The 27,297-nt window shown below is 32.4% G+C and overlaps 2 long non-coding RNA genes across 2 annotated transcripts; one reads left to right on the top strand and one right to left on the bottom strand.

The window, feature by feature from the left end:
* Positions 1-19,174: 19,174 nt before the first annotated feature.
* Positions 19,175-22,076, bottom strand: LOC112733144 (uncharacterized). The gene is made up of 3 exons (XR_003168193.3): positions 21,919-22,076; positions 21,757-21,847; positions 19,175-19,797 (listed from the first exon to the last, which is right to left on the bottom strand). It is a non-coding gene; the product is annotated as an uncharacterized lncRNA (long non-coding RNA).
* Positions 19,346-20,940, top strand: LOC112733143 (uncharacterized). The gene is made up of 2 exons (XR_003168192.2): positions 19,346-20,047; positions 20,602-20,940. It is a non-coding gene; the product is annotated as an uncharacterized lncRNA (long non-coding RNA).
* Positions 22,077-27,297: the final 5,221 nt, after the last annotated feature.

Raw genomic sequence — 27,297 nt, 5'->3', positions numbered from 1 at the left:
AGTCACCACTACAAGCAAACAAGAGTATGCATTACCGAAATTAGAATTTGATGCAAATCTGTTAGAGTACAAAGCTAATTTAACGTTTTTGGGCTCGCTGGCAAATGTAGGGTGGACCCTATCAAAGTGCTTTCAAGCATCTCCATGTGACGAGTGCGTCATAAAACCATCATCTATCTTATTTTTACTATGCCAGGTCATGTGAGAAGCTAAACTCATTGATGCATATAACCATTTTAGCCTAGGAATTAAGGATAAGCTCTTTAACCGTTGTTTACCAATCTATTCTCTCTCAACTTGAAATCTCGGTGCATCACAGAATTTACAAGTAATTAGATCTACGTCCTCCTTGTAATATAGCATACAATCATTCAAACAATAATCGATTTTCACTGAATTTAGATCCAATTTCGAAACTAACTTCTTTGCTTTGTAGTGGCTTTGAGGATGCCACTAGTCCTGACAAGTACTAAGTCGTTGCAAAAGGTGGCCCACTTATCAAGAGACTCTTGGGTGTGATTTGAATCAAATTTAACACTCATTATTCTAACATATGCAGACAATTTCGAATGAATAGACCCCTCGTACAAGGGTTTCACGGCAGATTCTAACAGATGATAAAAGCTCTTTGCATCTGGGTTAGGCTCTTATTCAGCATCTTCTATATCAGTATAACCTATTACATCAAACATCATTTCGTTGTATCTCTCTTGGTTACCATCCCAATTCATTTCTTCCATATTTGGTTCTCTAACCACTCAGACCCTCGTCGATCGACCCCCAGCCATATTAAAATTTGAGGCAAACTGGTTAACTCCCTTCTCATCCACTTCTCTGTGTTTCATTCATATCCAATATCCATCCTTGAACCCATTACGTTAGAGGTATATTCAAAGGTCCTAACCACTTAGTTAGCCGACACTTATAGCACGGACACCTAGATACCCCTTGAAACCTAAATGGTTCCATGTTGAAGACATATGCAACAAACACATCAATCCCCTAAAAAAATTCAGGTTTTAAACCCCTCGACCACTGTTGTCCCTATCATACATCCAAAAGGATGACTTGGAATCATCTTGCAACAAACACCCTAGAATTCATCCAACAATATAACTTATTAAAATTTTAGAAAATTTGGCAAGATGTCTCTTATAATTAGAATCTCCAACCAAATTTGATTATTATTTTCACACAAACCGAACATGTTTTAAACAATAAAAATGAAATTTCGGCAAAACTTTTCCTTAATTCAAAGACATCCACCAGTTTTCATAAAGAAAATTGTTGCAGGTATAAATTAGAACAAACACGAATTCAATAACACGTCAAATCCTAATCATTCTAGTGCTCAACTCTTTATAACTCTACAATTTTCCAGCAAACAAGGGTTTCGAGAAGGCGCCTCTACGCAACCTTCTTCTACTTCTGTCCTAAAACGCTATCCTAAGAAAAGTAAGTCCGGCATAAAACTTAAACAATTGATTATATTTAAAGATAAAAAACCTACCTGGAACACGGATGCATAGAATACAGAAGAAGTGAACTCCAATTGATCTCAGAGAAATAGCACTGTCCTAATAAAAAAGAAAACTTATTAAATTCACAAGGTGAAACTAATTCAACAAACTAAACAAATTCTTTCAACCGCTCGAGCACTCTTAATCTCACCCTACTTAACTTACCTTAACTTAATTTAATTTCTATTTACATTAAATTAACATAATAAAACCTAATCGCAAACTTCATTACACTAATTTAATCAATAATTTGATAATAAAATACCTAACAAAATCCTAAACTCACAAAAAATATGAAAAACCTAAAAAAACTAAAACAAACCCTAATCACAAACTTCATTACACTAATTTAGTCAATAATGTGATAAAATACCTAACAAAATCCTAAACTCACAAAAAAATATGAAAAAAACTTACCAAATCCTAATTATAAACTTCATTACACGAATTTAATCAATAATTTCATAAACTACTTAACAAAATCCTAAACTCACATAAAAATCTTAAAAAGTAAAAAAAATATGCCAAAATTACCTCTGATGGTGGCTGCAAGATGGTGGAGACTTGGTGGTGATAGGAGGCGGAAGTGATGGCGATAACGTCACCAACATCGACGGCAGTGACCATGAACGCGAACAGCAGCAGCGTTCCCGACAGCTCCAGCAGTGATCGACAACACCATGAGCGACAACGTCCAGCGGCGGCAGCAGAGGTTCCAGCTGGTAGGGCGACGCCAGCAGCTTCAGGGCAGAAGAGAGAAGATGATAGGAGAGATAGATAAGAAAGAGAGTGAGTTCGCAAAAGAGAAGGAGAGGGGTTCGCGTTTGAATTTTACCCCAATTTTACTGTCGGATTTATCGGCGGAATCTTTCGACGGTAAATTTGGTAAACGCAGCGTTTCACTAAAACGATATACCAGCAGCCGAATCCGATGAAAGATCCGCTGGTAAAGTTGGCACCACTAAAATAAGATTTCGCGCCACTGATTACCGTCGGTGTCCGAACATAAAATTCGATGGTAAGTAATTCGGGAAACTAAATCTAGCTTGTTTCTAACGTAAAAGTTACCACTAAATCCGACGGTATTCAGTGTGCTTCTTGTAGTGGTTAAAGAGACATATAGCGATCTTCTTGGTGACAAGGGAAAGATTTTGAGAGTCAAAAATAGACGAGGGGTGAACGGATATGAAAAAGACACACTTTTTGGCAGCTTTGAAAAAAAGTGAACAGTCAAGTAAAAGAGTTATAGAAGAAAGACGATGTGATGGAGGAAGAAAAAGGGAACAACATAGCACATGAGATGGGCGTAAGTTATGATCTGTTGGTAAACTTGTCTCAAGGAGAATCCATGAAAAATGATATAAGTGAACTTTTAGACATACAAAAAACGGAAGATGACAGATGCACTAATGAAAGTGATACATGAAACTCAATTGGATTTAGATGGTGGTCCAAGCCAAAAAGTGATCCAAAATAAAGTGGGACAGGGTGTAGTAGCTCATAAAGTGGACGATGATGAATTAGTTTTTGCACTTCTATATCCACCGGGCTTTGAGAAAGATATAAAAAATGAAAGTCTTCATAATAGGCCATGTAAGGACAACAAAGTCAAGAAGAGTAGGGTTGTAATAGGTCCTAATGTCACATAGATGGGAAAAAAGGGAGCGCAAGTTAGCAAGACCTAGAAGAAGATTGAGAGTAGAAATGAAGGCTAAGAAATGCTTGAAGGAAAAGAGAGTAAAGACGAATAGTTCTAGAATCAAGAAGAGAGGCATAAATGAAACATCAACCAAAAGAGAAACAAGATGATTTTCCACTAACAAGAAAAGTGAGAATACGTTGGGACGAGACTATAACAGCAAAAAAGAAGAAGTTGAATTTGCAGATGAAACTATAAAAACTTGGAACGTGATAACTCAATTAAAACTGACTTGCAGTAATAATGATGAAGCAGTAGCATATATTAGAAAGGAGTTTGCGAAATCTGAAAGGAAGAACAAAATATCTATCTGAACAAGATCAAGAGAAAGAAGAAGAGCTAGTCGAAACCAAGTAGACAATAATAACTAAGATCTTCATTTTCTTTAAAAGTGAGGAGTTTTTGTAAATCAAAATCTTTAGGTGTGGGTATTTTTAACTTATTTTTATTTTTACCTTTACAAAATCCAAAAAATAAAAAATAAAAAATAGTAAAAATAAAAACAAAAAATAAAAATACAAACTAAAGGCATTCTTAAGTTTTTGACACATAACATTATATCTTTATTAAAGTAAAAAGTTTTAAAAGTTATACTAATAGTAATGTGAAACGTGTTCTAAAGTATATATTTTTAGTATTCTTTATTTAGGATTTATATTTTCTATGACGACCAATTGAGTTGATCCTGTTTTAATTTCACAGCTTTAGCACATCTACATACTATTTAATTGTAACTCAATGGTAAAATGCATGGAAGACGACAACATACATTATATTTTCAAGTTTCAACCAGCAATGCAAATATTATTGGAGATCATGCATTTTACCCACCCCCCGGCTCAGCCTAATAAACGTCACTTCCTTGTACATAGTGCATAGATGGTTAGATACTATGTTTGTAAATTGTAATATATATGTTAGTCACATATCATGTTATGATAATATAATTAAAAAAATATTGGTCCCAGCCATATCCTCTATAATCTAGTATGTAGTAATCAGATCACAATCTCTCTCCATTTGGACTACTTATTAACGACTTGTGGCTACCAATAAAAGCAATTTGATGCAAAAATCATAACAAAATGATCAAATTGGCAAACTGTGTAAGCAAGAATTGATATGCAATCTCATCGCATTAGTTTTCCGATCCAGCTGTATACTTTTAATTACGCAGAAAGTACATTTTAATTTATAAGGAAAAAAAAGGTACGAGGAGACAAGTGGAGATGGCTTTCTTTCTTCTTCTTCTTCCTTTTTTTTATTTTTATTATTTTCGCTTTGATTAGCAAATTGGGAGTATGAAGACACGGGAAAAGTTAGGTGATGTTATTTGTTAAAGAGTGCTTTTGCTTTTTTGGCTCTCTTTGGTTACATTAGTTGTATTAAGAGTCTTAAGAGTGGTATTAGTAATAATAGTAGCACTACTACGTTGATCCGTATCTTGGTGGGTTGGATCTCACTACAACTCTGATATTGTTTCTCCGGACCCACCTTTAGTGAGTAGTAGATAAGACTTAACACACAAAGTGAGACTTGGACTTGGAGACTCTGCTAATGCCATCACCAAACGAATGCACATGCCATGTTAGCTCTCGGATTTGATTTATCGAAGAGTGATGCTATTGCATATGATGATCTTATAGACTTGTTTTTAAGGTTAAAAAATATATTTTTAAAAATTATATTTCTATTATATTCAGGAATATTATTGTTTATACCTGGCTCATATAATGTAGCCCAACCCAAACATATTTGGCAACAACTCTCGTATTGGACCACTCTACAAATTTGACCCAAGAATATCAATTCAACTGGTGTGGTCTCGTTCATATAGATCGGACCAACTTAGATAAAGATAATTACAATTCGTATTCAATCCAATTTAAAAAGCAGATTAGATACTTTCTACACTATTTCGATTATTACCACAAAAATAATAACTACCTCAAATAGACGAGTAATTTTTCATTATGCAAAAAAATAACCATCCATAATTATCAAAAACTATCTTCAAAAAAATGATTTAATAGTTCTATCTATAACTCTATAAATAATTAAACACTTTAACATTCAATATTTTTTCAATTTAATTTTACTTAAACTTTCTAAATACCCTTGCTAACTTAAATGTTAAAGTCCCTTGCAGGTATCCCTATTGCTGCCTATCGCTTTCAGGCAAGGAGAAACCATCGTCTTAATGAGCAAGTCGAAACTCTCACCCTTAAGCTTTGTAACTCTCGTCCAAGTTCAATAAATAATTCAGTTTTAGATAATATCTCGGAATAATTATATTTAGGTATTATAAAAAATTATTTGTTTAATGTTATTAATAATTAAAAATTATTTTTAATATTCTAAAGAATAAATTATAAATATATTTGTTTATTATACATATTTTCAAATATAGTTTTCAAAATATTTCTAATATCAATAAAAAAGAGTTTGTAATAAGAAATTTAATAATTTTATATTTTTTATGATAATATCAAATATCTATCTCTTAAGATGAAAATAAAAATTTTAAACTTTAATAAAAAATTGTTTAGAAATAATATATTTTTTATGAACAATTTCCATAAATAATAAATTAAAATTCTTTTAAACAAACGTCTGCCACCAAAACTAATTAACCCTGGTATGGTTCGGTCCACATCCAATAACCTAGTGAGTTATTAGATATGCAATTGAAGTTGTTGGAGTGAATCTACCTTTCTAGCTATCACAAATTAAGTAGTCACTACTCACTATATACACACAACTAAGTGGTTGATTTAATCAACAATTTCGCCTACCGGCTGCTCAAGTATAATTGCAAATAATCCATTACCATATTGGCCTGTTGATAATCATAATATCATATCCTTATCTTGGCTTAATTATATGTATAATGATTTAGTGCAGTACAGAACAGTGCTTCACACTGCTTTGACTGGGAAGACTTGCCATCCACAACTTAAGCGCCTAGTATTTCTACAAGTAGCATACACAGCGTTTATTATATGTATTCATGTTCATATACGTCACAAACCACCATGGCTTTAAAATTGCAAAGTATGTGTTTGATGTTACAGGACAGCAAGTACCACACCATAACATACATATATGTGTTACCTTCTTGTACTTAGTTTATTTGTTCAAATTGGATGATTAAATTATCTCCTTCCAAGATCTTCAGGTTGATCTTCCTAAAGATGCTTCTAGGATTAAATATTCTACTTTTTTGTCTTAGCTATATCTTTTACCCTCTTCTTTATTATTATAAAATGAGCACAACAAATATCATGATGACAAATGTGTAACTTTTTTTGAAAAAAAAAAAAAATCCATGATTTTCTATTTCTGTATATATATCTTGCATTGTTTATTCTCATGTTGTGGATTAATTACTCGAACAAATTATTGAACCTGGAAGTACAAGGGCATGCGTTATATATACCGCTTTCTATCCATAAAGAACCTATCAGTTTTCATTCTTATCTTAAAAGCCACTCAGCTTATACAATTTGCAAGTTTATTTGTGAATTCATATTAAGAGGCATTGGGAGTACAGTAGGTACATTAATATTAATATATAGAACATGCAAGTAGCTACTATACTATAGTGTGATACGTTTTAACGAAAAGGGAGTTGATGGATCGGATCGGATATCCTTCAACACATTCCAATTGGCTTATCTCTCTGTGAATCTGAGTATATTATAATTCTGTCCAGTTACTTTTGTGACTTTGTCTTAACCAATCATCTTCATGTGTATGCCTATCTGAAAATGTAATTCGTTATATACTACTAACTTTTTCTAGCCCTATATACCCTTAAATAATTCACGGAACTGAAACCCCAAATCTTATTACTTTTCATTAATATAATCACTTTTAGTGGGAAACTTCTCCTGATTTACGAGGCGTGTCTTCTGTCTGTGGGAAGGGTGGTTTTTCTAATTTGGAACCAAATTTTGGATGGTAAAGTCTTGACTCACGAGACATGCAAGTTAACGAGCTCTCCTGACTAAATTAAGAATTTGTTAACAATTAAGTGTTTGTTTTAAGCTGGTTTTATGTGTAAAATTGTGTTAAGACAAATAACAGTATATGTTTTCATAGAGAAAAAAGAATATTTTTCTCATGTGATACGCAAATATGGCTTAATTAATTAATGCAATTTTTTGTGGGCCTATAATCCTGTACTTATTTAATGAAATGAATGTTAAAACATTGGTTAAACCTTCTGGTGAATAGAAACCTAATAAGCCCTCTTAATATTTTTGGGCATAATGATAACTCTCTTCTAATAACAAAAAATTTCGAGTGACAATACCATTCAAACTCGCGGGTATCTGACTGTTTCGTTTATGTCTAATTAAGGTGAAAAATTATCTGATTTAATATAGAACAAATTTTTTACGAAAGTTCTTAAGCGAAACGGGATCGAATTTAAAAAATATTCGTCCATACAAATATATATGAATATATATAATATATCTAAATATATAAAAAGTTATTATTTGATATTATATTATTTTTAAATTTGTAAAAAAAAATATACATGATATATATCTCTAAGAATTATTTTCCACATACAAGCGTTTTTTCCATATAAGTCTTTACAACTTAATATTATATTATTCTTAAATTTGTAAAAAAAAAATATACATATTATATATGTCTAAAAATTATTCTCCACATACAAGCGTTTTTCCCATACAAGTCTTTACAAGTCGTTTATATCCACGTTCTTCTTCTTTTTCGCTTCGTTATTTTTCTTTTTCGTTCATCAACACCACCTCTTCCTCCTTTTTTCATTGAAATTTTTTCCCTCTTTTTACTATTTTGAATCCAATCAAGTGACTGAGGTGTGGTTCAATTTAGAAGAAAAAATGTAGCATTAGAGGAAATATTTTTCTATATTTGCAACAAATTTGGTGTAACACGGAGATATTTAGGTATAACACGAACATATTTGGGTGTATTATTTTAAGAATTTTGGGTGTATTTTTATTCTGAAAAGTTCTGCATAATTCAAAACTCTTCTTCTTCTTCCTCCTCATCTTCTACAACTTTTTTTTATCATCATCACCATCTTCTTCTTTTTTTTATTCATCTTTTCTTTTCTGTTTTACCTTCTCAAGTTTCTTCTTGTTTTACTTTCTTAACAAGAATAAAAACAAAAAAATCAAACAAAAAAAAAGAAGAAACACATAATGCTGCAAAATTATTTGGAAGAGGATGAACTTACATTAATTTAACTAAAAGAAAGAAAGAAATAAGAAAAAAATGCAGCATTAGAGAAAATATTTTTCTGTATTTGCAGCAAATTTGGGTGTAACACGAAGATATTTGGGTGTATTTTTATTCTGATAAGTTCTGCATAATTCAAAACTCTTCCTCTTCCTCCTTCTCATCTTCTACTGCTTCTTCTTCCTCATCTTCTTATTTCGTTTTCTTATAATTCTTTTTGGGAGAAAAAATCAAATAAAGAAGAAAAAAATACATAATGTTGCAAAATCAATAGAAAGAGGAGGAGAAAAAAATGCAACAACAATAACAACAATAAAAAGAACCACGATGAGGATAAAAACACAAAGAAGAAGAAGAAGGAATGCAAAGAAAAACGAGGAGGAATGCAAAGAAGAAAGAGAAGTAGCAAGAGGAAGAACATAGAATACAAACATTGAAAAATAACCGTTTCTCATTTCACGCTATTCAAAGTTGAGAAAGCGCGTGTTTACACGCTCTTTAAATTGAGAGTTGTTTTTGTTGGGTTTGAACTGACTTATATGCCAAAAAAACTTGTATGTGCAGCAAGTCTCTATGTCTAAATATGTAAAAAGAATTAATAAAATTATTAATAATATTATTTGATATTGTATCATTCTTAAATTTGTAGTTTAATTTGGAGAAAAGAACAAATAAGTCTCTAACTTTTTGTTCCGTGGATATTTTTGTCTCTGACGACCATTTGAAAATACTTTTAAATCCCTAACCTCTTAAAGTTGGACATATGAATCCCTCCGTTCATGTGTTCCGTCAGACTCAACGCAAAAAATTTGACGTGACTCCCGTTGTGCTGACTTAACCGTTAGTCCATTACGGATGTATACGTAGCGGAAGAGTTTTCAAAACGGGACAAATTAGTTCCTTTTCTTGAAAATAGTAAGACACATAAATCTTTCTTCCCCTTTCTTCTACCTCTATTCACATACCATCATTTTCATTTTTCTTCCACTTCTTTCATCCTTTCTTCTTCTTGTTCTTCTTCAAATAATAATAATAAACATTCTTATCAAATCAAAACAAAGCAAATAGATAGCAACACTGAATTCATTGAATCAAAACAAATTAAAACAGTAATTATAATTTATTCACCATGAACAATTTCTTAAATCCTGAATGATTCATGACACAAGGTCACATACTCACATGATGGTTGACTTTACATAACCGATAACAATTGAAAGAGAATTAAACATGAAAACATAAAGCACGCACCTTTTGGCATCAATTTGCAAACGTCAATGGAGGAATGCTTCCTTAACCAATTTACATTCTTCTTAATTTCAAGAGAAATACCTGGTGAGGATCTTTAAGTTGGTGCTTGATTTCTAGAATCTTCTTTTGCTCACCATCAAATAAGCCTCCAAAAGGATCCAAATCCTCGTTCGATGATGGATTTTTTTCTACTGTATGCTTCATCGGCATTTACTTCGCAATTCAGACATCGGAGAAGTGTGACAGTGGTGGGGTAGAAGAATTCAACAAATGAGGACATTGAATTGGGGAAAATTTTAGGATTTCTGATAAAGGGGAAATAACAAATTGACGAATGGGAATAGTAGAGATTTGATTTTTTATTTTTGACAGGGAGAAGAGAGATACGAAAAGATATGATTTGGTGTTTATTGGGGAAGGGAAGAAGGGTTCCTTGAAGAAGGCGAAGAGCGAGGAGACAACATGGGGCTGGAGAAGCTTGCTTCGCGCATGACTCTGCTGATGCTTGGGTCATCGAGGATGGATATGATGAGCTGCTCAAGCTCCACTTTGACGGTGAGGAGTGCATGCTGCTACTGTTCTAGGTAGCCGCGGCGCTGGTGTGCCTATGCATGCTTCAGTGCTGCCATGAGTGCGTTGGAGATTGATGACTAGAGGAGAGGTTTGTGTTCTGGGAAGTCGGAAAGCGCCCGAGAGAAACATGGAGAGTGCCCTACACTGAAGAGGGTGACGAAGAAGAGGGACTAATTTGTCCTATTTTGAAAACTCTCCCATCACGTGTGCATTCGTAACGGCCTAAATCAGCACAATGGGAGCCACATTAGACTTTTTCGTTGGGTCTGACAAATCCACAAAAATAGAGGGATTCATATGTCTAATTTTTTAAGAGGTTAGGGACTTAAAAGTATTTTCAAATGGTTAGGGACGAAAATGTTCACGGGACAAAAGGTCAGGAATCTTTTTCTCTTTAATTTATGTTATGTATATAATCATAGTTATATAAATTTTAAAATTTAATTTTGTTTGTTAAATTTTAGTAATTAATAAGGCTGGTAGGGGCAGGGTGGATATTTGCAAAAATAAATTAGGATATAAATTTTTACTACTTGCAATTAAAAGCGAGCGGATTCTATATGGGTTATTGTAGGGTAAGACGGAGTCAGATAGAACAAAACCCCTCTCTATTGTCACCCCTACATAAACCTTATTATTCAAGACAGAAAGGAAAAGTAATTAATAAGGGCTTTTTTTGGTGTAGAAGTTTTGAAAATTAGACCTGTCGGTCAGACCAGTTCAACAGCAAAAAGTTTGGTTTAATTTTTAAATTATTTTTAATTTGTTTGAATTTTAACTTCTTTTGTCGTTGCAACTTTAAAATAATTAGTTTAGCAAGGCTGGTGGTGGCAGGTAAAAATCAATTACTTGTTTTTAACTAATTTTATGATTGATGATTGGTCTTTGTTGTTATTTTCATAACTGTTCTCTTATTGGTCTATTGAAACTTAAAATTTAATCACACATTAGTTATCTCCACTTTTATTTTCTCTCTAGTTTTGTGCTTATTTTTTGTTCATTTTCTTGGTTGATTATAAAGCTAATGTTCAAATGTTCACATCTTATTTTCAGAAAAAATTGAAGTCACATACAAATCGGAAATTCAGAGAGTACAATCACACCAAACATTGATAGGGTGAACATTCTCTGTAAGTTTTATAGTCTATTTTCAGTTCTTTTGAAAGCTTAATGCTTGAGAAAAAGTAAACAAATTTATATGTTGATTTGGCTGGTAGTGGATGAAATTTTAATTTGGATTAAGCTTACTAAGTCAACTACGTAGACCATTAAGAATAATAAAAAATGATATATGGATTATCTTTTAGTGAACATAAAAGGTTCTTGATTGGTTTTAATTTTTTTTATAAGTGTGCAAACAATATTTTAAGACAAATTTTTAGTCATAATGTGTATATATACTTAATTTTTCTTATATGGGGGTTACTATCCTATAGTGTAGTTGGTTATTATACTTTTTTTCTTTTTGCACTTTAATTTTAATTTTTTTATTTGTTTGATTGGTTGGTATTAGTTATATATGCTTTTGTTCTCTTCTATTGTAGGAGGAAGATGATGATGAGTGAATTTATAAAAAAAATTAAAATTTAAGTTTATCGACGGACTTACCGTCGGCTAAATCTGTCGGTAATTATTAATTTAGTTATTAGTAAATAACATATTACCATCGGATTTATGGTAATTAGCGGCGGACAAGAAAATCCACCGGTAAATAATTACCAGCAAGGTTTACACCATCGGATTTATTTTGACGACAGTAAATTCGCCGGTAAATCCGACAGTAGTATCCGACAATTTTCTTGTAGTGTGCTCCGAGTAGCCACAGCGCTAGTGTGCCTATACGTGCTTCAGTACCGCCATGAGTGTGTTGAAGATTGGTGACTCAGGAGAGGTTTGTGCTCTGGGAAGTCGGCAAGCGCTCGAGAGCAACACAGAAGTAGAGCTCGAGTGCCCTGCACTGAAGAGGATGACGAAGAACAGGGACTAATTCGTCCCGTTTTGAAAATTCTCCCGCCACATGTGCATTCGTAATGGCCAAGTCAGCACAACAGGAGTCACGTCATACTTTTCTGTTGGGCCTGACAGACCCACATGAACGGAGGGATTCATATGTCTAATTTTTTAAGAGGTCAGAGGCTTAAAAATATTTTCAAATGGTCAAAGATAAAAATGTCCGTGAGACAAAAGGCCAAGGACTTATTGTCCTTTTCTCTTTAATTTATGTTATGTATATAACCATAGTTATATAAATTTTGAATTTTAATTTTGTTTGTTAAATTTTAATAATTAATAAGGGTGGGTAGGAGCAGGGCGGATATTTGCGAAAACATATTAGGATTTAGATTTTTACTACCCGCGATTAAAAGCGAACAGATTTTATATGGGTTATTGTAGGGCAGGAAGGGGTCGAATATGACAAAAACCCTCTCCATTGCCACCCCTACTTAAACCTCATTATTCAAGACAAAAAGAAAAAGTAATTAATAAGGACTTTTTTTGGTGCAGAAGTTCTGAAAAATCGGACTGACCAGTCGGACTAGTTCAACAGAAATGCGGTTTGGTTTAGTTAGAAATCAGATATTTTGAAAACCATTCACAAATCGCTGAATCGGTCGAGAACTGATCGGTTGAATGGAATCGGGACCCGGTCGGTTCAACAAAAACTTTGTCATCTAATGTTAGGGGCAAAAGAAAGCGTTCAGCCAAGTTCTTCTTCTACTCTCAACAAGGCTTTAGTCATCACCTCCCATCCTAAAAACACAACCTTAGGTTGCAGTGGTCTCTCCCACCGCCACAAGGAGTGCGCCGCCGTTCGTTGCGTTTAGGTCTTTAGGGACCTCCGTGTGCTCGTTCGTTCGTCCACGCTTCTCCGTCATTGAACAATTGATGCGTCACTGCGTCTTTCTCGAGCTCGGCATCAGTGGTCTTCGTCAGTGGTCGTCGTGGTCGAAGTCTCCAACGGTCCAACTTGCCTTCTCTTCATTTGCTCAGCCGCGCTTCTTTTGCCGTCCATCGTTCTAGTCGTCCTTTGTTCATCTGCTCAGAATGAAGGCAATAGATTCATTTTTATTTTTAATTTTTCGTTAGTTCTTAGTTCTGTTCAGAACATTGGTTTTTTAGAGATTCTTCTAGTGCTACTCATATTGAAATATGAATCATTAAATTATTAGCTTTGTTTTAGATTGAATGATTACTGATTAGTTGATTCATTTAGTCCTTTGTTTTCGTTCTTTGTATTGTTCTCTGTGTTCTTACTTTGAATGATTAACTCTGCTCACTACTGTTGTGCTGCGCTCTACTTTGTTACTTTTTTTTTTTTTTTTGTGTTGTGTTGAAAAATTGTGCTGAAATTGTTGTGAAAGCCTGAAACCATGATGATTTTTGTTAATCTTTGGAAAAATTTGTTACTACTGTGTAACTTTTTATTGTGTTATTGTGATTTTATGATTGGTATTGTTGCTGTATAAGTTTTAATTGTTCCTGTTGGTGGTCTTGCTCTATTTTAAGTTTTAATTAGTGTTGTTGTCTTATAATTTGCTATAATTTGTTAATTTTCATAAAATTTGGTAATTCTTCTTGTGTTGATGGTTAACTTATTTTAATTATTGAGTATTGTTTTTGTCCCTAATGTTTGGAGTAAGTTCTAAAGTTGTCCCTAACATTTAAATCGTCCTATTTAAGTCCTTAACGTTTTAAAATTGGCTCAATATTGTCCTGCCGTTAGGGATCTGTTAAAAGAATTGACAGCGTGACAAAATTGAAATGATTTTGAAACGTTAAGGACTTAAATAGGACAAAAATATTAGGGACAAAAACGATACATATAAATAAATTTTAATTTTATCCTTCAATAATATCAATTTTTTGCGTTACATAGTTATTTAATTATTTTTTAATCACATCTAAGTAAATTTCACTTAATCATATTACTTTTATTCTAAATAAATTTATTTTTTATAATTTTACTCTTAAAGATTTTTACTCATCATAAAATGTTTGTAGAATGACTAGTACATAAACTTGCAGAAAAAATACATATACAATAAAGTATAAATTATACATTTTGTCTCTAATGTATCGAAATTCTTTAATATTTAATTTAGTTAAACCTTATTTTTAATAATTTTAATCTTCTCTTCAATAATTTCAATGTTTTTACGACAAATAATCACTTAATTTATTTTTTAATTTTGCTCTTAATAAAAAATAAATTCACTTAGAAAAAAATAATGTGATTAATAATAAATTAAAAATAATTGAATAATTATCTACTATAAAAATTTGATATTATTGAAGAATAAAATTAAAAATAAAGTTTAACTAAATTAAACATTAAAGAATTTCGATACATTAGAGACAAAAGGTACAATTTATACTTTATTGTATATGTATCATTTTTTTTTCTTTTCCGCAAGTTTATGTACTAGTCATTTTACAAATATTTTATGATGAACAAAAATCTTTAAGATTAAAATTAAAAAAAAATAAATTTATTTAGAATGAAAGTAATATGATTAAGTGTAATTTACTTAGATGTGAGTAAAAGATAATTGAATAAATATGTACCATAAAAAATTGATATTATTGAAAGATAAAATTAAAATTTATTTTTATGTATCATTTTTGTCCCCAACATTTTTGTCCTATTTAAGTTTCTAACGTTTCAAAATCATCTCAATTTTGTCCCGCCGTTAATTCTATTAACAGATTCCTAACGGCAGGATAGCATTGAGCCAATTTTAAAATGTTAGAAATTTAAATAGAATAATTTAAATGTTAAGAACAACTTTAAAACTTACCTCAAATGTTGAAGACAAAAATGATACTTTACTCTTAATTTTTTATTGTGTTTGTCCTTGTGGTATAACTTCTTCTTATTTGAAGGTTTTTTTTTTTTTTTTGGGTTCTAAATAAGCCGGCATTTGACTTAGATGAACTTAGGTTGTTTTTCTATATGAAAAATATTTAATTATTTTTTAATTCTAAGTCATTCAATTCTTCTATTAGGTATTATGCCTCTAACTTCATTTTATTATCATTTATCAGTAGTTAATTGAACTTCAATTCATTTTATTGCCTCTAATTCATTTGTCTTAGTTTAAAATGGATATATGAGTTTTTAAATATACTGATATGATAAAAAAATATTTTTAATTTTTATCTTATTTTTTCATATAAAATATGAGTATTATGTCATTATGTAATAATAATTTAATTTTAATCATCAAATAATATACATCATGGTACTTAGATGTTTGCTTCTTGTTTTTTGGAAATATCATCAGTTTTTTGGCTGATCCTTTTAATACTTTAAAACTTTATTTATCTAAAATTTGACAAATGTTACACTATTTATTTGAGTTTTGATAAATACTATACTATATTTTTAGATATTAAAATTTGAATAATATTTTTATGTTTATATTTTTTAAGGTGTTTATTTATAATTTATTTATTATTTTATTATAAAATAATTTTTTAGTTAAATTACGGTTGAATCTGTTAGACGAATAATTAATCGGTTTGGTTTTCAGAATTGCCATAGACTCAGAATCCCTTTTTCAAATTTTCATATTGGTATACTCTATACAATCTTGCTATATCTACATTTTTTATAGTATATACTATTTTAACGTTAATATTTTTTAACAATTAATATTTATATAGGGATGACTTTGGTGTATTAATAAAGTTATTGAAATTTGCTTCTACCGAAGAAAACGGGAAAGCTTCCAATGTTTTTGGTGAACGGTGAGCACTAAATAATGGACTTCAACATTTTAGTCCAGAGCAATTGTCTTTATTCTTCTTTAAGGTATTTTCTACTGGGCTCTAGTTGCAACTTGTGTTGTTGCCCAACTACATTTTTTTCATTGTGACATTACAATTTTGCTTAAATAGACTGCAGCAAGAGATATGGATTGACAAATTGAAGTTATCATCGTGACTTCGGACCAAAAATTGGAGCTTTTTTTTTTTACCAAAATGCATCGTTTCTTTTATCTCGTAAATGAGATAAGGCCAAATAAAAATGAAGCGTATATATTGTTTATAGTGTAAACGAGATACATGTTATTTAATTTCGTTTATACTGTAAACGAGATAAGAGAGTAATTATGACATTTATACTGTAAACGAAATACATTAAGACAAATTTCTAGCAGCTATAAAGGATGTAAAACTTTTTGTATTCTTCACAAATATTTTACTACTTCTTTTTTACCTATTCCTTCCGAAAACAAGCCAAAATGTCTAGTAGTAGTGGATACTTGGTTGTAAGTGTGTATCCGTATTGTCGTATGAGAAATAGTGATAATGGGGTGACATTTGAGGGTGATAATCCCATTCTGTTATGTACCCGGCCAGTAAGTTCATTGTCAGAATTAAAGAATCTGATATTGGGTAGCGTCGGTAGTAGCGGGAGAAAAGAGATCGGAAGGGTGGGGTATAGGTTGCTAGCACCGATGGAAAATTGAATTTTTCGATTTTGTCTGTTTTGGCTCAATGGCGACGAGCATGTGCGCCCTGATATTTGATATCCATGGGAGAATTATGGCGGAGCAAGTGATGGAGCTTTCTGCGGATGTTGGCAACGTCAGTGGTGGTGGATCTGGGTCGTCAGACTTCGTCCATGATGACCTACCTCTCGCACCACCACTGATTCATGTTGCTAGTCTAGTGGAAGACATGAATGTCGACGGTGAGGACTCCGACAAATGTCTGACACGGCAAGCCAGTCTATACCAATTCCAATACTCCTGCGTCGGCCGATAGTCGAAGCATGGCTGAATGGATATGCAGTGTCTCTCCCCAAACCGAACCCTCCATCGGTCGTACCACTCATGAAGCTTGTAGGTCACCAGACGTCTTCGCCGCGGCCCATTGTAGTCAAGGAACTTGTCGACGTTGACCGGGTCCCCAGACACTAGCTGCTCACCATTGAACTGGCGCTTCACACGATCGAGATGGTGGAATTCCACTATATTGAAGAAAACGAGGGGGACAACAGATATCCATGTCCCCCACTCTGCCTCCTCCTTCAGACATAGCGGGCAGATATCCTGCAGTACAGGATCATCGTACGGCGTCCACGTGAACTACAACAGACACATTGAAAGAGGTGTCAGTGACAGTTGCTATAAAAGTTTGACTAATTTATGCAATTTAACCAAATAAAAGGGTACATGACTTACCTCATCCCAGAGTAACTGATCCAACTCCCGATGCCATCGTCGAACCCTCTAGTCGTGCTGCTTCCTGCTTTGCTGTATCATGTCGATTAACCTGTGGACATTTGCAAGATTAACCACCATTCAGTTAATCTATCTTAATATTTTATGCGAAAAATGAAGAATAGTAAAATTAAACTAAAAGCTACCTCGCAGCCATAGGATACATGTAAATCTGTTGCTTAGGTAGACACCACTTAGGAAACCTCTGGTATATCTAAAATACCAGCAAAGGAGTACATTCGACGATGTCTGTGGTGGAGCGGTGGGCCCAAGCATAGGGAATGGTATGTCCAAGCAGATCCCCAAGATGCACCTCTGAAAGTCGTCCAGTAGTGGGAGCTATCGAAGATGAACATGATTATTGGACTTATCAGTCATCAGGTAACCCCCAATCATCAACAGTATGTAGCACCTCGCATACTATCGGAGGGTGGCTGGATCATCAGTCTTGGATGACATCTGTCGGACACGCTCCCGAAGTCATGTCAGCTTCAGAGAGAAAGACTCTTTCCTCTACGTTTCTTGTTGTTGGACTACAAGAGGCCTGGCACTGAATAGCTTCTCAACCAACTCCTGGGCTCCGGTCCCATACTATGTGTGAAAGTCACGAAAGCAATCACCCACGGGCTCTCCATTAGCGTGCAGCTCGAGGTGGTATGCGACGTCTTGTAGGGTGATTGAGCACTCACCCCAGGGCAAGTAGAAGGTGTGGGTCTCTGGGCGTCAACGGTCAACAAATGCCGTGATTGGGGAGTTGTCGAACACGAAATCCCTAAGCGGCAATGCATCACCGAATCCGACCTCCCTCAGGTACGGGACAATAGCGTCCGGTGGTAGGAGTGTGAGACTCACTCTCCTTGGAAGAAGTAGGCGAGACCTCTGGTAAACATAAAAATATCGAATGAAAAATTAGTTTGACTTATAAGTAAACTATTTAAGCAAATAACTACAAATATTTAAATTATAAATTTATTTACATAAAAAATGTTACTTGAATAATAAAATGTTTAGTAAAATAATTAACTTAAACGTCTGTAAAATCTAATGCAAATGAAAATGTTTCGTAAGATAATTAATGACTACACCAATAAATGTCTATTTTATTTTAATTTTTAGTTAAATAGTGAATAACAAAATTTATTTCGCATCTCCTATATATGGTAGATTAAGTGAAAACATTTACTTGAATAACCAACAAGTACACCATCAACTTGATAACTTAGTTTAAGTAACAAGAAAATTTAACAAAAAATAATTTACTTAAATATTTAGTAAATACAATCATAAATATTTTGCTACTTAATTAGGTTTATTACAAATTGTTAATAACCTTAATTAATAACTAAATTAATAAACATATGCTTAATAATAACTTAGATTAAAGAAAAGCTAAACTAAACAAACATTTAACTAATATCCATTTTAAAGTATCCTTAACATTTAAACTACTCCTAACTATATATTTATTCACCTAACATATACTGCATACTACTTCTATAAAAATAATCTAAGTATGATAACACATCTATGCTTTAACACAACTATAAAACGAAAAACAACACCAACCTCAAAGTCGGCTGCTCCTGCAATGTGTCAAGTCGCGTTCAGTTAGGTAGCGTTTGGTAGAGAAATAGAGACTGGGAGACAGATACTGAGAGATATAAACTGAAATAAGTCTCAATATTATATTTGGTATAGAAGTGTACAGAACTAAATTATGTCTAAGTATCCTGCTTAGTTTAAAATAAAACTAGAGACTGAAATGAATAAAATTACAAGAATATTCTTAAATATCAAATAAAACCCTAACCCAAATCCAATTTCAAATTTTCAGAAATCAAAGTGGTGCCCTAACCCAATCCATCATCCCCTTTCTCCTCTCCCCTGAGATTTCTGTCCAATCAACTCCTCCGCTCTTCCCCGCCGCCGACAGCACCGTGAAGGATTCCGAACGACGGCGGCGCGTCTGCAAGTCTCCGGCAGTTCACAATCGCGTCTGCAATTCTCCGAGGGTCATGTTGTGGCTCTGGTTTGCGCGCCTCTAGGTCTGCGTCGCCACCATCGCCACCTTGTCGGAGCTGTCTCTCTTGTGTCCGCCATTTCTCTCTCAACAAACCTGGAATCCTCTGTTTACTGATTTGGCCTCATATGGATAAAAATTTCAGAATCCCCATTTTCTGATTTGCCCTCATTTGCTTAAGATTTCATATTTCTGCTTGATCATTTGTTTAAAATTTCTGTTGCACGTGTTCTTCTTGTATATTTGTATATATCTGTTTGTTTCCTTCAATCCCAAATCCGAATATTGGTATTAAGTATTAACTATGTCATTATGCAGCCTGAACTAGATATCAATCTTTCTGATGTGAAATCTCAAGTAAAATTATCTCGAAGCATTTGACAAAATAATCTTGGAACTGTTGCATGTACTTACAAAAATATCATTCACTATTAACATTGATGCTTACTAATTATTCTGTTCTATTATGCAGATAATCAGCCTCAATAATCCTGGAATCTTTGAGGCAAACCAGGTATTGCATTGGTGATCTCATTTTATGACTTGGTAATTTATTGTGTTCCACTTCCCATGTTATACCTCTGGGCTTTAAAAATCAAAATTGATTGAAACAAAATGCATATTTTGCAATTAAATTAGCAACAATAAACATTTAAGTATTATGCCTGATTGGTACCTATGCTAATTCACAAGCATTTGGTGATCTTTAGAATGTTTATGTTATACCACATAGTATGCTTTAATAAATTTCTTTTAGGTTTTATTATCCACTTACTAATTCTCATGGCCAAATAATGGAAGAAAAAATGTTACAAGGTTTAGTTAATTGCTGTGTCTAGAGAGGAGCATGTAAGAGTTATCATTTGTTATTGCTTTTTTCAGGTCAAAGTTAATTGCTAATTTCTTATGTTGTATCTATATTCTTGATCTTAAGACTTAATTATATAATTTGCCATTTGGACTTTGGACATCCCTTATTTTAGATGCTGTGAATTTGAACTTCACATTAAAGTTACATATGATATTTTTATCGCTGTTCTGATTTTTTTATTACTCTCACGGATACAGCAGCCTATTTAACAATGGTATCTACAAGTAGAAGATCTCAAGTGGTTCCTACGGCAGCGGCAGTTCTAATGCAATGGGCGAATGTTTTTGCGAGTGTGGTTTAAGAGCTCTCGTGATTTAGTTCCAATTTGAAGTTGATCGAACAAGTTGAAAAACTGCAGAATGAAATTGTATTTCTGACATTTTTAGCGTTCTTTCAAATTTTTTGTTTTGTAGTTTGTATTGTTTTGATCATAGTACTGTTTTTTAAGTTCTAGTATGAAATCCAGATTGAAACAGGCATATGGATAAATTGTATAAATTAGTTTACTGTAATGAAATACTCTTTCCTTCTTACTATTGCAAATTATGAACAGAATTATAATTTGTGTCATTGTCACTTGATTTGAATATTGAACAACCTATGCATTTGCTAAAAAAGACAACTTTGTGAGCAAAGGACATAACTTAAGAAAATGTAAACTTAAACTTTGTGAGCATCAGAACCTGTTAAATAGAACAAATGCTAAATAACACAATATTGAAATGCTTAATAAGATCATTAATTCAATAATGCTTAGACTAATTATATTGAAATGTTGTGTTAACATAACTAATACCATAATATTGCAGTAAGCATTAAATCACCTACTCAATAGTCAATACATACTAAAAGACAAGCAATAAAGTCTTTTCCAGCCAAATGTACACCAAATCATAATTAATATCTTAAACCCTCTAATATATACCAAAATGACAAGCAATACCTTTTTAACCATCCGATGCATACTAAAACATTAACATAAGAAGCACAGCACAAACCAATTCATAAGAGCTGCATAAACATCAATTCTAAAAAAACCAAGCATGACCAAAACCAATTCATAAGAAGCACATAAACATCAATTCTAAAAAAATCAAGCATGACCAAAACCAATTCATAAGAAGCACAGTACAAACACAATTGATGAAATAAGATATGAGAACAAAGAACCAAATGCATAAAAGCTATCCATGCATTTATATATTAGAACAAAGAACCAAATCCCATTGAAAAGAGAAAAGAAAGATTCTATCTATGAATCTATATATTAGAACAAAGAACCAAATCCACATAAGCTAGGTCATGACAAAAAAAATGAACGAAATTAGTAAAAAAATTTGGCTACAACTAACCTAGGTTACAGAAGCTATGACGACGACAAGGAGGTGGTTGAACTCGACAGCAACAGGGGAGACTCTGCAACGGGGTTCCTCGAACGTTGTCCTGTGAAGGAGAAAATGAGGACATGAGAACACGCGGCCTAGGAAGACGAACTTCGACAGCGACTCACTTACCTAGCGGTGGTTATGACGGCGGCGACGAGGTGATTGTCCTGGCACTGGCGATGCAGAGGCTGCAAGCCTGCAACAAGTCTTCAAAGAACAGATGAAAAGATGGAGTGAAGGCTGCTAAACACTGAAGCCGTAATCTGATTTGAAAAAAGGGTAAAGTTAAAATTAATTAATTAGAATGGGGTATTTTAGATACAAAATATTATTAAAGTTTCTGTCTCTGTCTTTAAAAATCTTAGTCTCTAGTATCACTACTTTTGGAGGTACTGAAATACTGAAATTTTAGAGATAGAGACAGAAATTTAAATACCAGTCTCTAGCTCAACAAACATAATACTGAGTTCCTATCCTGCAAACAAACACTATCTTAATGTCTCCATCGTGATTATCAGCGTGCGCCATATTCTTTAAGTAATTTGGAAATATGGTTAAAAAAAGGTAAAAGTGAGAGAAAATGCCAAAAAAGAGAAGTCAAAGGGTCTGACTGAAGGCTGTGGACGAGATACATATATATAGGCATTCGCTTCTATTATTTCGTTTACAATGCAAACCAAATAAGAGCATTACACAACACGTCTATAAACGTGATATGATCATGTCGTCTCGTGCCTTATCTCGTTTACAATGTAAACGAGATAAGAGAAGCAGGAAAAATACTCTAAATTGTTTATTTTAATAATTAAAATATTTATTTTATTTATTTAAAAAATTTTAAAAAAATACAACCAAATAAAAAAGCTATTCCTTTCCTAAACACCGCATTAAGTAATAACTAACAGGGTGTTTGAAAATCTTTGGAATTCAATTCTCATGAAAATTGAATTCAATTTCAATGTTTGAAACAAAAATAATTAAATTAATTTAGATGAAATTCAATTCAATTCTATTATTTTCTCTCAAAATTAATTCCAACCCAAATAGGTCCGATTTAAAATTTCATTCAATTGGAATTTCACTTAAAACTTAAAACGTTTAAAATATTCTTATAATCTAATTACTTTTTCTAAACTTTTTTCACTCACTTTTTCTTAATGTCTCCTACCTTTTAACATACAATTTTTTTTTTAATAAATAAAAAAATATTTTCAAAAATACGTTATTTTAACTTTAATTTCTGGAATGCGCTTTTTTTCTTGTTTAGGATGAGTTCGTCTCACTCTTGGCGAACTTCACCCTAATTCTCTCTAAAACCGTGACTGATAACGAAATTCAAATTTCTAAGTCACCTAAGTTTGTTTTTGAGAACAAGACATAAACGACAGAGACACAAAATTTTATGTTCTTGTATCCTATTTGTTGATAAACTATAACAAATTATAAAAATCTAATTTATTCTCATTTTTTTTCATTCAAACAATTTGAGACGAAAATTATAATAATAAAAAATATAATTATAAAAAATTAACAAGAATAATGAAAGAAAAAATAAAAAATAAGTTGTGTCCAAATACATATTGTCTGTGTCTATGTCTCATCTATCAAACACAATTTTGTGTGTCTTGTCTCCGTAAACAAACGCAACCTTGGAGTACACAAAAGTACACAGACAACAAACATGACTTCTTTAATATCCTCGGCGCCTTTCGTGACATTGCCTGCCGACCTGCTTCTATTTGTCTAGATGTGATCCAAGCGGGTTTAATTGTCTGAGGAGCATATCTTCCTAAGATCAAATATGATATTGATTACCTCAATAGGATATTCCTTTCATTCTTTTTCTATATTGCTCACGGAATCTAGTTCTTTTGGGGTTATAGTTGATGGTTGTTTAGAAATCTCATCGTTATTCCAAAACTCTACATAAGATTTTCACCTCATATGGTTCCTCAAGAATAAAACAATTACAAAAATGAATTTAACTAATACCAATAAAAAATAGCATGAGATTTGTTGAAGAAAGTGAGTAAGGCTTGTGAGAAATCGAGAACAAGAAAGCAGAGGCGAAATAGAAAAAAAGAGAAAAAGATGAGAAAGAATTTGATGTAACTGAAAAACGTGTTATTGAAAGAATTTTTTTTCTGCGTAATTATGCATTCAACCTTGCTATTTTATAGGCAAGGATAACTAACTCTAGTTAACATATCTCACACCCCCAACTTAGAGAGACTTTTGTGGAGTTAAGCCCTAAAATGGTCCCTGATATTGGCGTCGTGCACTAAAATCGTCCCTGAGATCCCAATTGCACCAATTACGTCCCTGAGATTGAGAAAAGTGCACCATATTAGTCCCTGAACTATTTTCCCTTAACGACGTGATGACATGGCTGGATGACGTGGATGGTAAGTGACACGTGTCACTCCATGATTTGGCCACATGTAATGATATGATGATGTGGTGACCAGTGACACGTGGCATGCTGACGTGGATAGTTGTGCCACGTGTCACAATGTTATTTGACCACGTGTCCGTTTGTGCCACGTGTCGCGACAGTATTCGTCCACGTGTCATCCATTATGTCATCGTTGTAAATGCACCAAATTAGTCCCTCATTTTGCATTAAGTGACCCATTTTAGTCCCTGAAATTGAATGTCGTGCACCAAATTAGTCCCTTCACTAATTTTTTCTCATTTTTTTTAAATTTGAAATTTTCAATATCTTAGATGCAATAATTTCAATTCTATTTTTTCATATATCATTTAAATACAAGTGCTTTCATAAAAATTTGTAAGATTTTAGTTTCAATTATATAATTTTTTTAATAATTGAACATTGGTAATTTTTGTAATATATAAGTATGTTATTATAAAAAAATAATTATATGATTGATTGGATACTTTTTGTTTTCATAAAAAAACATGTGCTTTTAACAAGAAATCAATAATTAAAAAATATATATTTTTTATTCTTATGAAGTACACGTTTTCGTTATGTGTAAATGAGCTAGATTGAAGGTATTTCAAGCACTCTCACTATCAATCTATCATCTCCGACCTTTGCAGTATAAATAAAAGAGGTCGGAGATGGTAATGAGGGAAACTTGAAATGCCTTCACGTCAACTCCAAGACGTCGGTTAGAGGTATCTGCAAAAGAAAAAAAATATTTTATAAAAGTACTGAAAGAGGTCGGAGATAGTAGTGAAGGTGCTTGAAATACCTTCACGTCAACTCCAAGTCGACGGTTAGGATATTCGCAAGAGAAAAAATATTTTATAAAAGCACTTTTATTTGAATAACATGTGAAAAAATAGAATTGAAATTAATGTATTCAAAAATATTAAGAATTTTGAATTTATAGAAAAAAATAAAAAAATATTGGTGAAGGGACTAGTTTGGTGCACGACATTCAATTTCAGGGACTAAAATGAGTCACTTAATGCAAAGTGAGGGACTAATTTGGTGCATTTACAACGATGACATAATAGATGACACGTGGACGAATACTGTCGCGACACGTGGCACAAACGGACACGTGGCCAAATAACATTGTGACATGTGGCACAACTATCCACGTCAGCATGCCACGTGTCACTGGTCACCACATCATCATATCATTACACGTGGCCAAATCATGGAGTGACACGTGTCACTTACCATCCACGTCATCCAGCCATGTCATCACGTCATTAAGGGAAAATGGATCAGGGACTAATATGGTGCACTTTTCTCAATCTCAGGGACGTAATTAGTGCAATTGGGATCTCAGGGACGATTTTAGTGCACGACACCAATCTCAGGGACCATTTTGGGGCTTAACTCGACTTTTGTGCCAACCAAAGTTTGCTCTTAAATTTGCTATAAAGCAAAAGAGATAAGGGCTTAGTCATAATGTCTGCTACTTGTTTTGAGCTTAGAATAAGTTATATTTAATAAGAAAATTTTTTATTATAAATTAAAAAAATCACTATTTTCCAAAAAAAATATGACTTATTTCTGTGTTACTGTGTACTCTTGTGTATTTCTATATACTCTAGGGATGATGATAATAGTTATTTCTTCTCATCCAATCTGATATTTATGAAGATATGTAGTGAAATTTGTACGGAAAATAAGGCGAACTCTATAAAAATATAGAATTTTGCCGGGATTAGGCGAACTTTATTAAAACAATGGAGTTTGTAGGGATGCAGTGAACTTGCCCTAAAAAAAAAAAACATATCTATTAAATTAAAGTTCAAATAACATGTTTTTCGAAATATTTTTTTTTAATTTATTTCAAAAAAAATTCCTTTAACACACTCTTTCTTTTTTTCACTACCTTCATTTTTTTCACTTTTTTTTTTTTCAACTCAATATATACCTATTTCTTTGGAAGGTCTATATTATATATATCTAAAAAAAATATCCACATCTATAGATTTTATGTGTTTAACTTAGATTAATGACACCAAATATTTGTCATTACTTCTGGATATTTAAAGTAAAATTGTATCAATCATAATACTAACAAAGAGTGACATAATTTTATTCTATTTTAATAACATGAATTAGTTATTATAATTTGCTGTTAATAACTAGTTTTTTTTTCTTGTTATGTCAACAAATTAATTTTTGATAATTCGTATTTATTTTTTGTTGTTGGTTTATTGTTAGAATCAACCATAAAAAAATTACTTAATTTTTTTAATTAATAATATTTTTTAAATTTAATATTTTTAGATTAATCTAATTTTTATTTTTATAAAAGAGGTAAACAAATTTTAGTGAAAGAAAATTTTAGTTAAAATATATAATTTTTTAATTATTTTATATAATTTAATAAATAAATATATTTATTATTTAAATATGATATTATATTAATAAAGAATAAAATTGTCTATTATAAAATTTTAATTTATTTAATAAACATTTCAAATACTAAAATTTAATTTAATTCTATAGTGTTACTAATTTATTCTAAATACTAGAATTTAATTTAATTCTGATTAAAATTTAATTTTAGATAGAATTTAATTTAATTTTATATCATAAATTTTTTTTCAAACAGGATGTAAATTTCACTTATCAAAAGCTACGTACAAGAAACACTACCTTCAGCAATACAACAATGCATTGCTCATTGAAATTTATGAACCAAGCATACTTGCAGATATTGTATTACCTTAAACATGTATCTTAAATCATAAAATCCCCTAATTCTTATCTTGTACTATAAACATATTCACATACCTTAACACCCTGAATCTCCACATAAAATGTAGAAAAAAATATTTGTGCTATATAATATTTGTTCTGGGATGGGTTAACTTGGATATGAAACTTTCAATGGAGGCGTGAGCTGTTCCAATGGGAGTTGGATCTAGTGAACCAGCTTCATAACACCTTGAGAATAGTTAAACTTGCGCTTGGGAGAGAGGATAGAGTTGTGTGGAAATATGATAAGCAGGGTATTTTTTCTACTAATTCATTTGTGCAGGTGTTGCAGGTAGAAATGGCTCCAGAGG

The sequence above is a fragment of the Arachis hypogaea genome, chromosome 13 (assembly GCF_003086295.3).
Source record: "Arachis hypogaea cultivar Tifrunner chromosome 13, arahy.Tifrunner.gnm2.J5K5, whole genome shotgun sequence".
Taxonomy (NCBI): Eukaryota; Viridiplantae; Streptophyta; class Magnoliopsida; order Fabales; family Fabaceae; genus Arachis; species Arachis hypogaea.
Note: the sequence above shows the minus strand (reverse complement) of the source record. Positions and strands in the feature narration are given on the sequence as shown.